The sequence below is a fragment of the Schistocerca nitens genome, chromosome 7 (assembly GCF_023898315.1).
Source record: "Schistocerca nitens isolate TAMUIC-IGC-003100 chromosome 7, iqSchNite1.1, whole genome shotgun sequence".
NCBI classification, from domain to species: domain Eukaryota; kingdom Metazoa; phylum Arthropoda; class Insecta; order Orthoptera; family Acrididae; genus Schistocerca; species Schistocerca nitens.
The window spans coordinates 537,115,119-537,128,580 of NC_064620.1; positions in this window are offsets into that span (position 1 = coordinate 537,115,119).

Below are 13,462 nucleotides of genomic sequence, written 5' to 3' on the forward strand. Positions count from 1 at the left end.
ACTAACTATTATTGACTGTTATACATTGCTGCAACTACTACTTGATACACATGATGAACATAAAATTTTGACAGAATTGCATTTACACAGTTAACACTATTCAACTACACAGTAGCACTAAATGTGGATGAAAGATGAGTGAGTGTGTTTTGTGTGTTTTCCTTTTATAATCCCAGAGAAGTGATCCCAGCCTATCTCCTAAATATTATTTTACTTGTTTGTTGTGGCTTGCACTGACACCCATAAATATTATAGGTTTACTGTTATTGTGTACTGTAATAGTTAATGTGACAATTATCTGATATCATTTGTGTGTTTATTAGAATTTATATGTTTAGTGTGTAAAGCATTTGTATGTGCATTCAAACTATTGTTCATGCCTGAACTGTCTGATTAGTGATAGGGAATATTATGGACTGTTATTTGCACTATTTCTACATGATTGGTGCCACTAGAACATGTTTAATTTCTGCTGATGAACAGTGTGATTAGTGAAAGTGAATATTATGGACTGCGGTCTGCACCTGTTCAACATTGCTGGTGCCACTGATGGACTGCTTCTACTGAAAAGATGTCACCTGTTGATATCTGCACCTGTTCAACATTGCTGGTGCCACTGATGGAACTGCTTATACTGAAATGGTGTTACTTGTTGATGTCTGCACCTATTCACCGTTACTGGGTGCCACTGATGGACTGCTTCTACAGAAATGATGTCACTTGTTGGTGTCGGCACCTGCTCAACATTGCTGGGTGCCACTGGTGGACTGCTTCTACTGAAAAGATGTCACCTGTTGCTGTGTGCACCTGCTCAACGTTGCTGGTGCAACTAATGGAACTGCTTATACTGAAATGGTGTTACTTGTTGGTGTCTGCACCTATTCAACATTACTGGGTGCCACTGATGGACTGTTTCTTCTGAAAAAATGTCACTTGTTGGTTTTTGCACCTGTTGACCATTGCTGGGTGCTACTGCTGGAACTGTCAACTGCTTATTCTTGAGCTATGGAAAGCGTTTATGTGAATATTTGTATAAACTGATTTTTTTTGTGTATTACTGTTTGTGAAAAGTTATGAGACTCTTACCTGCACATATTCGTCATTGCTGACGCTATTGATTGAACTGTTTAACCACATAATACTTGTGTAAACGGTTATGTAAAGTCACATGTATGAAGGAATTTGTATTGCTTACTGTATTTTATATATTAGGTTATTGAAAGGTCAGTGCAAAGCCAAAATTTTATCTAGTTATATGATATTTACGCATTAATATTGTCTTTTATTTTTGTCTGTATTTTTTTTGACGAATTTGGTGGTATTTTCACCACCAATGCTGGCAAAAATACCATCAAATTCTAGCCTGTGGAGGAAGGGCATATGAAAGGTGGCTACACTGAGCCACAGCGCCAGAGATCGCGCTAGAGAGTATTGTTCCGCCGCCTCCACTGGCAGTGATTATTGAGAACTCGTAGTGGGCAGTGCTTTGGGAGAACTCGTGGTAGTCAGTGCTGAGATGTCGTAGTGAGTAGTGTTTGTTGAGATGAGCTAGTAGGCAGTGCTTGCTGAGATGTGATACTGAAAAGTTCTTGTTGAGATGTGATAGTAGCGAGTCGGTGTGGATAGATTGTAATGTCTAGAGTGCTTTTCATCAATATAAATTAAGGTAACAAACTACTTTTCTTTTCTTTCTCATTATTTCAATGTCCTGAATAATGCGTCATTACAGGTTCAGTCAACAAAGCATCTGGCTTGTGTTTTTGTATTAGAGTGTAATTCTGGTTTTCTTGAGTAATTATGGTATTTCTATTTTCTTTAATTAATTCAGTATAAATGATATTTAAAATTTCTTGTGTTGTTGAAGAAGAACCGTGCCTGATGCGTACGTTGAGTCATACTTCCACACACAGAACAGTTACACTTGTGCTTTGGTTTCGTAGGTTTTATAGTTGCTGGGGACTTAATTAATTAATTGTGTTAATGAAAATTTCCATTTCATTCTTTGTTGTTGTTCTATGCAGTCAGATTGCGTAATAATACTAGTCAGGGCAAACCGTTTACGAGACATAGCGTAATCGGACATACAGCTACCAAAAATTAAAATTATTTTCATTTTATTTTAATTAAGCCCCCATACAATGTGCACACATGTAAGGAACAGTCGCAGAAACCATGCAGAATGTTGCAGCGACATGCCGATCGTACGAAGATTTCAGAGAGATGTTTCTCTCATGATATTGGTCCAGCGAAGCACAGAACAGAGTGAAGTACGAATTATTACAGAACCCATATTTTGAAAATTCGGGAGAGAAGAGTCCCGTGAAATTTTTGGAATTAATGGCAAAGAAAAATCAATGCTTAGATGTACGATACAGTGACGGAGAGTTGATTAAATTATGCGCGATGAAGCTACCATTGAAATACCAGCAATCATTAGTAGGTCGCGGAGGTAATGACGTCGAAGCATTTAAAGGTATTCTAAGGGAACTAGAGTTCATATTTTCGAAAGATGACGCAAGAAAAAGACGAAGCGCATGTGAAAAGGAAAGCAAAAAGCAGTGGAATCCACAAGACGCAGTACGAAGAAATAATAATTACGAACCATGTGATAAATTCGCACCGGAAACGACAATAGATTTCAACAAAGAACCGGTTATGGATTTAGAAGAGAATATGGCAATGACTATAATTCACCCAGGAGCGGCAACAACTATTACGGAGGGAATAACGACCACCGGAACGGGTACTGGAGAACCAATAGACCGACAAATTATCAACAAAGAAACCACTATCAACAAGCTGAACAAGAAAAGAGAATACAGATAGAAGAGGTGGAGGTAAGACCACCAAACCCCGATAAACGTTCGAATTGACAGCTAAGCTTCCATGCCAAAGAGAATGACTCACCGCCCCAGGACAATTGCAGCACCTTGAACAGAGAAGTAAAAATCTTATCACAAGAAGAGAAGAAGGAAGAAACAAATCCGCAGGGACCATATGAAAACGAAGACAAGAAAATAACAATATCGTGTTGGGACGAAATTAATTGGGAGAATACTGACGAGGAAGATGAATTACCAGAGGCATGCACAACGATTGTAGGAGGAAAGGACGAAGTAATGAGTATTGCAGAGCTATTTGATATGGAAACCAGGGAAAGCGAATTCAATGAGGATAATGCGCAGTCGACAGAAGTTGAAAATAAGTTACGAGTGGACACACAACCCAACGTGTATAATGAAGGAAGTTATGAAGCGATAATTAGAGCATTTAGATGCGATTATATGGAAGTAGCGACAAAGAAGGAGAAGATAGACGAGGTTGAGGAAAAAGTAGAGGATGTTGAAGAAAGCGTAAATGAAGGAAAAAATAGAGAAGAGGAAATAAAAGAGGGAGAAGTAGCAGTCGAAGGTTATCCTACAGAAAGTTCGAATTCACAAGGGAAAATCCTAAATCTCATGTATGATTCAGTGGAGGATTCGTTGATGCAAGAAGAAGAAGAACAGAACCAACCCTTTCAAATTCAACCAATTGTGAAGGCCATGGTAAAGCATATCCCAGTCAATATTGTAACTGATAGCGGAAGTGAACTGACTGCGATATCCGAAAATTTATTCATGCTGTGTAATGCCAATGAGGGAATTGCCAGTTCTGAAAACACGTAATATTAAAGTAAGAGGTCCTATTAGAAACAATGCTGCGGAAGTTACGAGACAAACCAGGTTAACTCTTTCGTGTCAAGGTCAAAAGATCGAAGGCAACTTCGTGATTATACCTAAACTAACTGTAGATTTGATTATAGGTGCAAATCTTTTAAATGAGAGACGAGTGATAATAGGTATGTGGAAAGGTAGCGTAACATTCGGGAATGTCACACTTCTCTTTGAGCAAAAGCTTAAATTAGAAGAAATACCAGTTATAAACAAACAATTAAGAATGACGCGAGATAAAGAGGATGAAGAATTAGAATGGTATGTACAAAAGGGGGAATCGCCTCAACTCATGTTAGAAGTTCATAAAGAAATCGACGAAAAATTGCAAGAAGTTCAAGGTATTTCGGAACACAGTAAAAGAGAATTAGAGGATATCTTACGAGATAAAGCAGAGGTATTTTTACCTAAGACTGGCAGTATTAAACACTTTCAGTACAAGTTTGATGTAAAACAGCACAAACCATTTAGAGTGCCACCCTATACAATCCCATTAAGCTATTCTAGAAGATATCTAAAATGTTAGATGATGATATTATTGAACCAGCTACCTCCACATATAACAGCCCACTCCATATTGTGCAAAAACGAGATGGGAGCATCAGGTAAGTGCTTGATTCCAGACAGATCAACACAATCATAATCACTGAGTTAGATCCCCCAGAAAAATTAGAGGCATTGATACAAATCTTCCATGGTGCTAAGATATTTTCATCAGTTGATTTACAGAGTAGTTTCTGGCAAATAGAATTGGCCCCAGACTGTAGAAAATTTACAGCATTTATCGTATTCGGTAGATGTTAGCAGTTTAAACAATTGTCATTTGGTTTAAACATATCATCAGCAGCGTTTATTAGGGGATTTAATACTATACTCAGTCCTGAAATTTTACAAAAAATTACTTGTTATGTTGATGATGTGATTATAGCAGTACCCTCTTGGGAACATCACAACGACACATTAAATCAGTTTTTACAGATCATGAAAGAGCATGGGGTCACAGTAAATATAACAAAATCCAAATTTGGAAGGCGAAAGGTCAAATTTCTAGGACACATAATTTCCGAGAAAGGGTAAATGCCCGACCCCGAAAAACTAATGCCAATCAAAGAATTCTGTATTCCATATAATAAGAAAACTCTCAAAGGATTTCTGGGTCTCACCGGATTCTATAAAAAATTTATTTGGATCGACTCTCTCGCAACACCACGCCTATGTGCATTGACTGGAAAAAACACGCCATGGGTATGGGATCAACAAACCAATGAAGAATTTTTAAAAGTGAAAAACGCACTAACAACAGCACCGAATTTAGCACATCCTGTTGTAACACAAAATTTTTGTATGGCCACTGATAGTGCGAAAACAGGCTTAGGAGTTGTTTTATTCCAAGAATACGAAGAGGCAGGGCTAAGATCTTATAGAACAATTGCATTTGCCAGTCGCGTACTCACAAAAAGCGAGAAAAGCTATTCAGTCATGGAGCTGTAAGCATTGGCCATTGTATGGGGCTTCGAACATTATATCGATACTTCCTATTCGGAAGAAAAGCAAAAGTATACACTGACCACAAAGCATTAGAATATCTGTTATCCGCCAAACTAACCCATGGGAGGTTAGTCAGATGGATGTTAATACTACAAGAAATGGACTTCACTATTACACACATACCAGAACCAGCGAATGTATTAGCAGATGCTTTATCACGATGTCCACAGGGTGCATCCAATATCATAGGTTTGGAAGCAGCAGAAGACCAGTTTACAATGTACTATATGAAACAAGTACCTTTCGAAAACTACATTACGACAGCATTGAAAAACATAGGCAAAGAACAGGACAAGGATCCCGAAATACTAGGAATCGAACACAAGTGGAGAAGTAAGGATTTTCCAGACATTCGACAGCACTATCTCGTAAAAAACAATGTTTTATTTTTTAGACGAATTGTTGCAACGAATGAATGGTTAATTTATATCCCAGATGAACTGATTAATAAGTTCATATGGTATACACATTTAAGTAATGGCCACTTTGAACTAAAGAAATGCTTTTTAAAAATAAAACAAACAAGCTATTTTCCTAATATGGAAAGATGAGTTAGAACAGTATTAGTCAAATGCAAAAATAAATGAGGGCTAAACACATCACTTTCCAAACCAAGCCACCTATGTTTCCAATAATCCCTAAAAGATTACAACAAATAGCTGCAACAGATTTGATGGGGCCCCTCCCACGCACAAAAAATGGATATATTTTCATATTTGTCGTTTTGGAACTTACTTCTAAATATGTTACCTTGACACAATTAAAACGGGCAACAGATCTTACTATAAATAAGGCATTTAGACAAGATTTTCTCAGACAAGTAGGTCGAGTGGAACGAATAATTTCGGATAATGGCCCACAATACAAATCAGTGCAATGGCAGAACACGTTAAAACAACAGAAAATAAAACCCATCTACATATCTAAGTACAAACCTAGCGTAAATCCAGCAGAACGATCTATAAAGGACATAGGCACTTTATGCCGATTATATGCAGGCAAAAGAGACAACACTTGGGATATATACCTTAAAGATTTCCAAGAAGTAATAAATGAAATGCCACATAGCACTACACTACTACCTCCAGTTACTGTACTTAAAAATATTGAACCCTCAAACATAACTAGAGAAAATGTTATATTTCCTATTGTACCACGCAGACAGCACAAACAATTCATAGCAACAGCACTCTCCAACATCAGAAAGGCAACCATTAAAGGAAAACAAAGAGGAGATAGAACAGCAATTAAAAGAACATTCTCAGTAGGCCAGAAAGTATTTGTAAAAACACACCATCTCTCCAGCAAACAGAAACACAAAATACATAAGTTTTACGCTGCATACAAAGGACCTGTCATAATTAGCCAAATTGCTCATGATAATGCTGTGGAACTAATGAACCCAAAACAGGCAAAACCTTAGGACCTCACCATGTGAGCCATATCAAAAAGTTTGAAGATTAGTTTTATTACTGGTAAATAATCAGCACAATATTTCAACATTTTGTTGCAGATAAGATTGTCAGCAGAAAGAAGAATGAAGAGAGAGGAAGGTGGGAAAATGAAAGTAGTTTCAATAAAAACAAAAACAGAAATAACACCAATAGTACCATGGATTAAGGTGAAGGGATAAAGCGTAGATAGTCTAACAGCATGAAATACCAAAATGCTATACACCACAACACTACACAAAAATAAAAAAATAAATTTGAGGATTCTTGTAGACGTTAAGACTCAAAATATCTTAGAATTGTAACATGGAAAGGGCTTCGAAATTTGTAAAGCTTTTAAGAAGGTGTAAAACAATGTAGGTACTAGACATATGTTAGATGATTAGAAGTAAAACTTTTTGTAAGAACCATTGTAAAACTCCAGCGAGGACGAGATGCAACAACCCACAAATTGCAACGCGAGAAGTATCAAGAAAGGAAAGGACGTAATTAGCAAGACACGATTCCTACAAGGCAGAAGCGTCGAGAGAAGCAAAAGGACAGTGAGGCCAACAGAAGGCCATTGTAGCCGAAGTGTGCTGTAAATAAATCTGCTGCCAAACTGAACCACAGTGTGGCGGAACCCTGCTGGGACATAAGACGGAACCACACAGTGGCGGAGCACGGAAGGGACAGGTGCAGGGACTGACAAGCAAACACCAGACATTCACCGCTCGTAAACCCCAGGACGCCCCGACTCAGCGGAGCGAGCAAAAAACGGCCCGACGAAAAGACAGCTTGGGCACGCCACCACTGGCAAAAAATATGTGTAAAAGTCACACTACCGCTATTAAACAGCACGCTGATGCACGAAACTGAAGAAAAATGACACGCCCAAACTATTTATCAAACTGTTATTAAGAGGAGAACTTCAAAGTGACTAGTTATCGCCGGCCGAAGTGGCCGTGCGGTTAAAGGCGCTGCAGTCTGGAACCGCGAGACCGCTACGGTCGCAGGTTCGAATCCTGCCTCGGGCATGGATGTTTGTGATGTCCTTAGGTTAGTTGGGTTTAACTAGTTCTAAGTTCTAGGGGACTGATGACCTCGGCAGTTGAGTCCCATAGTGCTCAGAGCCATTTGAACCATTTTTTTGACTAGTTATCAATAAATATTTCCATATCCTGCCCAGAGAAGAACCAAGAAGCAAGTAAGAAGCAGAGAAAAAGCAGGAAGAACAGAAGTTGAAGATTCGCAAGATTGAAACCAAGAAAGAAGATTTGGTGAAGAATAGACGACATACCTTCCCAAATCCCTATGCTATTGTAAACTAGTCGTCTGCGAAATATTACAACGAAAAACGACCGCTTTCAGCGACACATAACGATGAGTTTCACGCATACAAAGCCAGTAAACCACGAGATTCTTCACTCACAGCTCCATTCCATTATGGGACCTCCACAACAGGAACACACACTTGCAAAGCCAACAAGGAACGACGAACGAAGCTGTACATCAAATACTTGCCTACATCCATCTCACTCAAGTCCATCACCTTCGTGCAAAAAACATTCGCCAACCTCATGTTTAAACAATCATAGGATTGAGTGAATGTGTGAAATCAAATTATGTGATGTAGGAATTGTGGAAAAGAAACGTGTGAAAAACTAAATAAGTTAAGCATACCAGACAGCTAATAAACTGCAAAATGACAGTCATTGACTATGGACTTAAGTAAAAAATAGACTTTCGATAAAAATAAGTCATTAGTTCTGAAATGAACAGTACTTAAAGAATAAAAGTAAGGCTTAATAAACACTAAAACTATATGCCACTTATTTTCTCCTCATGAAAATAAAAGAATAACTATATTTTATTTATTTTCTCCTTATAAAAACAAAGAATAAAAAATTATTTTTTTGGATGTTTTTCCTTTTTTAAACGTTTGTACCAGTTTTTTAGGATAATATCTCAATACTTGTGTATGCATATTTCTTTGTCAAAGCATTTCTTGGAAACAATTCTTATTTGTTAGTGTAACAATGTTGAAATGAGTGCCTAGAAACAAAAACATTTTACTTGTACATGATATTTAGAAAATGTGTTAGAAATAGATTTTACTTAATTACTACATTTATAAAAACAATATTTATAAGAAGATCGATGTGAAAGACTCCTCACATTCGATAACAAACTTCTTAAAAAATAAAACTTCACAATTAAATAAAGAAAGAAAATGATTAAAAATAGTAATTATAATAGAATAAACATAATCTTCCTTTGTCAATATAAACATATTTTTGATAATATTGTGGAAGAATATAAAAATATAAATTAGTAATATAAACTAGCATAGAACAGAATAACGTGGCTGAACAGTAGGCAACAAAATTTAGATAACGGAATAATTTTTGACTGGCTTAGACAACGACCAATCATTGCCTAACTTCGGTACAAAAATTAAGTTCGAAGAGTGGTGATACGTAAGGTGTCAGGCAAATCCAACACCTTCCATGAAAACCCTGACATGATAAGCAAATCCAGTAGTATGTCACATAACTCCGAATAAATCGTGACATTAAATTAACCAAAGTAATACGACTAACGAGTGAGCAAATAGAATACCACAGACTAACAAAAGAATGCCTAAATGCATGTCATACCTTCCCACCGTCAGACAGACGCAGTTCCGAGGGGAGAAACGAGAACAGAAGCCGAGAGTAGAACCGTGTCAAGCTGGAAGACCCTACGATAAGGGACAGACACCCACGTCGCCGGCTGACCGCCAGGACCACCCCCCAGCCCGTGTTAAAAAGCTAGAGCCCTCCAGAAGAACAGTATAGATCTTACGATAACACAAAAAGGGCCACCCCAGCTGCAAGTTTTAGCGTGAGACTTTTTCGCGTCTCTGTTACGTCAGGACCACCCCCCAGCCCATGTTAAAAGATAGAGTCCTCCAGAAGAACAGTATAGATCTTACGATAACACTAAAAGGACCACACCAGCTGCAAGTTTTAGTGTGAGACTTTTCGCGTCTCTGTTACGTTGCAAACTTTAAAAACATTGCCCCACCACGAAAAGTATAACGTTTCTCATTGGATGGACAGAATTTTTGTTGGCTGAGCTTAAGGTTACCATTGAGACCCTGATTGGTCAGATGAAAACACAGCCAGATATTTTTTTGAAACCAACTTCGGTAAATGGTTGTAAGGAGAAGTTAGTGGAGAGTTGCTTCCGAGACGGCGAGGTGAGCGAAGCTGTGCTGCCCGGCGCCCCCTGACGAACACCGACAAGGTAATGAAAAATCTGAAACGCGATGATTTTTCTGTTATATAGTTATTGAGAAAACACATCAGCCACTGTAATTTACGACAAGTTAGATAAGTAATTAAAGATAATTGAGGGTCACTGTAGACCATTTTGATAGTTTTCTCTTTTGTGAATCTTAATTTAAACCTAAATTATAGATGTGATATGGCATAGGTCATACTTCGATCCATTGTAGAACTTGGAAACCCATTCAGGGAAGATTCGTTCACATTTTTGTTGAACGCAGTTGGTTTTTACCATCCTGTATTAAAACATTTCCTTTTATCAATAGTGCAATTTATAAACAATGTTTTGTGAGTAGAATAAAATTTCCAACGGTAAACTTAACTACTTTTTCGATGTTATTTTACCAGCTAACTAAAAGTAGGAAAGCCTTGAACCCCTTCCACTAAATTTAGTTAGTATTAAGATTCATTTATAGGGAGTGCAGTGGAGCTGACGCTGAAATCATTAAGTATTTGGTTATATCATCGCTAGTCTCACTGAACTCTTCTGAACTCTACATGTCATGTGTGGTCTGGCGTCTCGTTACCAGCAACAGGTCGCAGGTTCAAACTAGTCAATTCCCTAAAAAACACCCTCAGAAGTTCGTTGCGCGAAAGAGGTAGGGAGACACGATGTAGAACAAACAGACACCATGCAGAATGTTAGATGGTCTTTAGTGAGATATGAAATCGGCAGACGGGGCTGCTAGTGGACGACACCAGTCTGGCTAAAACTACTTCAGACATAGTCGACACTGTTTGTGTCCATTAAAAAAAAAAAAAGAAAAAGAAAAAGAAAAGGAAAGAACGAGGGGATAGCAGCTGAATTACTTCTGCCACTTACGTCACATCAAGTTAGATTTTTCAGGTATGTAAAATGATAGGACAGATTATGTTCCGTGTCTCTGTAGCTAAAGGATTAATGATAATAATTATTATTTTCGGTTTGTAAAATATCAAATAAATCAAAATTAAATCAAAATTTATATTTTCAAGCTGTTACTTCCTACTTTGTTTGTCAGACCCTACCGCTAGTTTTTTAAACATAAACTGATTTCCCAGGAAAAAAAACAGTAACGCATTAGGGGGTTAAAAAGTCAAGCTTGGTGTGGAAGCTTCCATGCTTCTCAGCGTTTATAATGTCACAACTTCTGAACTATGTGTCACATAAACATATAAATTTAGCAGGTACATTCACTGGTAGATGTTGATATTGCCTGAGAAATGTATTGCAAATTGAGGTAGTAAGAAATATGTAATAAAATAAAGCGTCATGTCTGATACTACAGATTTCCAAGCACTTCAATACTTATGTCGTCATGTCTCCTGAACTATGTGTCGTACAATGTCGTACATGTATAGTTTTGTAGGTATATTCATTTGAATATGAAGATACAGTTGGCGAAACACGTTGTGAATAAAGTTAGTAGTAAAAATGTAAGAAATTTAAACGTTGTGTCTGATGTGGCAGCATTGCTGCATGAACAGCGAAGACAGAGTAAGCTTAAAATGTTTTAACCTTTATCATCTTGTGGGTGTCTGTCAGTGGGAAAATTTTCTTACAGCTATGCAACTATGCGTAAAGTTTCTTGTAAGGCGCTAAGTGCTGTCATTCTGAGATGAATGATGGTGAAGTGTGGGTACATGAGCGCCGTTCGTTAGACTTCTTTTTCAACCCCATCCCCCACCCCTTGGAGATGTAGGTGGTTCTTACCCCTAGAGAGCTACTTTGCAGATAGCAAGTAATTTGGGTACCAAGTTTGATCGTGTAGGAGGAGATCTTGAACGTACGTACACTCATACATTATTGTAAGGAGTAATGATATCATTTTTGGAGGAGCAATATAACTACAGTCAGCGAACCTCTCCTCAAAGTGGCGGGAATGATATAATTTCTCTGGCAATGTACTTAATGCCCATTGTGACATATGTACTCGTACTTGTTTTAGTGTGCGTTGAAGGTTATTTGTAGGTTCACAAATATACTTTATACTACAGTCAGTGAACCGGCCGCTGTGGCCGAGGGGTACTAGGCGCTTCAGTCCGGAACCGCGCTGCTGCTACGGTCGTAAGTTCGAATCATACCTTGGACATGGATGTGTGTGATGTCCTTAGGTTAGTTAGGTTTAAGTAGTTGTAAGTCTAGGGGACTGATGACCTCAGATGTTAAGTCCCACAGTGCTTGGAGCCATTTGAACCATTTACTTGAGGTAGTTCAAAAATGTTCAAATGTGTGTAAAATCTTATGGGACTTAACTGCTAAGGTAATCAGTCACTAAGCTTACACACTACTTAACCTAAATTATCCTAAGGACAAACACAACACACCCATGCCCGAGGGAGGACTCGAACCTCCGCCAGGACCAGCCGCACAGTCCATGACTGCAGCGCCTAGACCACTCGGCTAATACCGCGCTGCACTTGAATTAGTGTGCAAACGCTAATGAATATAGTCTTCCCAGAACGTGTACTGTATCTCTGTGCATACTACAAAATAGTATCCTGTGCACATAGTGGTCAACATCCCATTTTGAATACAGGATCGGAATTTGCACTGCATGGTTCAAATGGTTAAAATGGCTCTGAGCACTGTGGGACTTAACATCTGAGGTCATCGGTCCCCTAGAACTTAGAACTACTTAAACCCAACTAAACTAAGGACGTCACAGACATCCATGCCCGAGGCAGGATTCGAACCTGCGACCGTAGCGCTCGCGCGGTTACAGACTGTAGCGCCTAGAACTGCGCGGTCACCCCTGCCAGCATACAACGCACTGCATGCGTCACTTGCACCTTCCTTAATCCATAAGCTGCCGCATTTATTATAGAAACACAAAATAACTATCAGATTTCCATATATAAACTGTTATTCTGATAATTAACGATCTTTTCTTCATTTTTGCACTAGAACAGCTCTCGCTGAATTATGTAACGTTAGCTCGTGTTGTCGCTCTTTGAGACTCATTTCCGTTCTGTCCTGCACAGTATATTGACAGCGTTAGCGATTCTGCCATGATCTTTGACGTTAATACAGTATTAGTGGTTTGAATTCGTTCTTCCAAAACAAGCTACCCATCACATGAGATAGTGATCGGAGAATTTTTTGTTTTAAGGGACAAATAGCTGTTCTGTTCTCACCATGAGTACTAGACTAAGAGGCTTTGATCTAGTGACGTGTGAATGCATCATCAATTACGTGTGATTTTCAGAAACTAGCGTCGTTAATGTACAGCCCCAACTCAGAACAGTGGTCGTTGTCGTTCATCATATCACTTTCAATGCAGGTTAAAACGAAAATATTTTTGGCTGTAACAGATGAAAGAAAGAATGTTGCAGCATCAGGTTACCAGTGTCTGAGCTGGAACGACTTCTAAGTACTCGACTAGGTATTAAAGGCAAACCATGATGGAATTTCGATTGCCTTTCATGTAGACAGAAAACGAAAATGTAGCAAGATTTATGT